The sequence below is a fragment of the Pinus tabuliformis genome, chromosome 5_2 (assembly GCF_031772625.1).
Source record: "Pinus tabuliformis cultivar Carrire ecotype Pingquan chromosome 5_2, CPIR1, whole genome shotgun sequence".
Taxonomy (NCBI): Eukaryota; Viridiplantae; Streptophyta; class Pinopsida; order Pinales; family Pinaceae; genus Pinus; species Pinus tabuliformis.
Window position 1 is genome coordinate 617,470,623 of NC_142306.1, and position 3,241 is coordinate 617,473,863.

General features: G+C 31.7%; 1 non-coding gene across 1 annotated transcript; it reads right to left on the minus strand.

Annotated features, from left to right (window-relative positions):
* Positions 1–623: 623 nt before the first annotated feature.
* TRNAS-GCU (transfer RNA serine (anticodon GCU)) lies at positions 624–705 on the minus strand. The gene has a single exon. It is a non-coding gene; the product is annotated as a tRNA-Ser (tRNA).
* Between the last annotated feature and the right edge of the window lie 2,536 nt (positions 706–3,241).

A 3,241-nucleotide genomic window follows, 5' to 3' on the forward strand; every position in this document is an offset into this window, starting at 1 on the left:
TTTATGAACAATAAAAATCTAAAAGTACTTTGATTAAAACCTTAAATGAATCAAATCCAAAGTATTTTGAAAGGGGTAGTCTATTTGTTCTACATTTTAGATTTTCAGTTTAAATTGTGTAAAATTCTGCAGTGATTTTTTGAAATCACAAATCTGAATTGTAAACTCTTCACAATTTGACTGCTTCACTAATTTTTTTAGAGCGCTAAAGCCATATATGCATTAAAAAACCTATTTTAAACACTAAAACCCAAAACCCAATCTTTTTAGAGTGCTAAAATCATATATGCATTTAAAAAAACCATTTTAAACAATTTTAAACAATAAAGCCCATTCTTAGCATGTTTTGACAACGCCTTAGGCCATGAGAGAGTGCAGTTTCTTACCAACCATGAATCGAGCACCAACTTTCTCAATGAGAGAGATGCCATGTGATGTTGCAGTTGCCATTTCTAAACAGTTTCAAATAGGCTTGGTTCATACCCTTTTTATGACGCTGGATTTATTAAAATTGTCCATGGCTGGAATGAAAAATGATTATATAGGCTTGGTTCATACCCTTTTTATGAAGCTGGATTTATTAAAATTGTCCATGGCTGGAATGAAAAATGATTATATAAATCCGTCGCCTGAGAGATTCGAACTCTCGCGGGGAAACCCCATGTACTTAGCAGGCGCACGCCTTAACCACTCGGCCAAAGCGACGGGGTTGAACTCACATTCTCATTTATTTAATTACTTGCACTATCGAAACCGTACAGTGACAATAAACCTAATTCGATGACTCTCTTCCTCATTTCCGATTTCTTTTTATTTTCTTCTTGGTGCGCGTGTAAATTGGGGGAGGGTATTCATGCGATCTTCTTTTGATCAGATTATAAACTTAATGAATGGCATTGTAATTGTGGTTACTGAGAAGATGAATGAAGATGGGGTTCTTTGATAATTAATTTGGGTTTAATTTTCGTGGAGATTTTATAATTATTTTTTTATTCATAATTTTTTATTTTTATATAGAGGGGTTACAATATCATTTAGGAGGAGCAGCCAGACCTGGTTGAATATGTGAGGTTAGTAGAGTACTATTTATGTGTGTAAATCAAATATTATTTTAGTGTTTTTAATTAGTTATAGTATTTATATAGATAATTAAATTCTATTTTCAGGATCTTTTGGATTAATTATGTCATATTTATATAGATTTTGTAAAGTTAATTAATTATACTATATGTATATTAAAATTATATGACTGATTATCTATTTTAATTTGTGTTGTGGTGGTTTGAATTCTATAAAATATTTATTTTAATAAACAGAATTGAGAGATGGAAAATAATTTGCATATAAGAGTTTGATGAAGGAATTGCTAGTCTCAATAGCAAAACGAATAACTTGAAAAAACAAATGGCCTATGTTACTTAGATGCTACAAAATTTGAATATCATCATTAAAACATTGTTGATGGGTATTTGAAAGAAGTGTTGTGTACCATTCTAAATATGAAATCAAGCAACATTCCCTTAATGCCACTTCCAAATTTGGATCTTTATTTCTTAGTATATAGACCAAGGTTGATTCCACTCTATGATGGTCGTATTGATGCTCTATGATTAATGCACAATAACTCAATTTTCTATGAGGTGTAACAACACATTAGTAAAGACAAAGTTGTCTACACAAAGTTTTGGCATGCAAAAACTTTATTATGGTGGGAGAATTTAAGTTAAGGGCAAAGAGTGATACTCATGTTGATGTGGGATGAGTTTTAAATTGTTATCAAGGAAAAGTTCTATCCTTGAAACCACTTGAAGGAGAAACACTATAAAAACATGGGAATACTTATGTCAAAGTTAAATCAACATGTAGAGGTAACCTACATTTAAGAATTCAATCATTGTAAAACTTAAATCATAGTGATGGGCAAAAATACAAAGTTAGTTACTAATTTCATTGGAAAATAATTTTCCAAATTCAAAAAGAACTTGAGATGTATGATGTATACTTATTGAATGATTCATATCACAATGTAAAGTTAGTAGAAGTAAAAAAGAGATGGAGAAAGACAAATGTTATTGTTGCCATTACTTCCCATTAAGAAAATAAGATTACTGTTAAGAATGGTATGCCAAATAAGTAATTCAGTGGGACAAATGGTATGCCAAATAAGTATTTCAGTGGGACAAATGGTATGCCAAATAAGTATTTCAGTGGGACAATGTACGCTGCCAAACAACTAACAAAAGGATAGAGTAATGCATCAAAGAAAAAAAATTGCTTTATGTAACTATTACGAGTTGATAAGGCCTCTAATAAAGGATAGTTGAAGACTATATTTAGAGAATCGTAGAAAACTTGTTTAGACATGACAAGTAGAGAGATTTTTTCATTCTGTGAATTTGTAATCAAATTAGACATTTCCTTGATACCGATGATTTGTTGTAATTTATGAAGTTCAAAAATTTATTCTTTGTTGTAGCCTCGTTTAAGGAGGAGCTTGTGACCACATAATTGGATAATGTTAGCCAAAGAGATAAGAAGCAACAATAAAAAAGCATAACTGACCACGACCATGCATTTTTCAACCTTTAAGCTCCTTAGGTTGGCTTAGTGAGATTAAGGATTGACTTGGCCAATGCAAATGGAAAGATTTTTATATCTCCAAGGTTACATTAAGAAAGTAGATTTCCATGTTGTGTATTTATATGTGTGATGCGTTTTTGGAAATCCCCACCTCTAGATTCAAGCTCCAATATATAAATGATGGAAGAAATAATACACATTAGGCAAGGTTGAGTGACCATATTCAATGATGAGAATGGAAATATCCAATGCCATAGTGCTAGTCTTTATCAAAGCTCAAAGGTTTATTAAGGCCTTAACTTAGTTTTCATTTCTTTTTGTACGACCAAAGAAGTAAGGTAATTTTTTTTCCACTTAATACTGACATTGGATAACAAAGGGGAATCCTCAATCCAATGGTCATGACTTTGGAAATGAAAGCAAGTATTCGAAAGGTTTATATACCTAACGATTTGACAAATGAATTTTGGGCTAGGTATAAAAAAACCATTCACATAAGTCTTATGACAATCTGAGAAAAATGCAAATATTCCTTTGAGGGTGAGGGTTAAAGCATTATTGAGTCTCATGGAAAGTGAACTACTTAGGGGCAGTGGAGATGGAGATGGGCTTTAGGATATCCTAGAATTGCATGGGTAGGCATGGTAAATCAACCTAGATA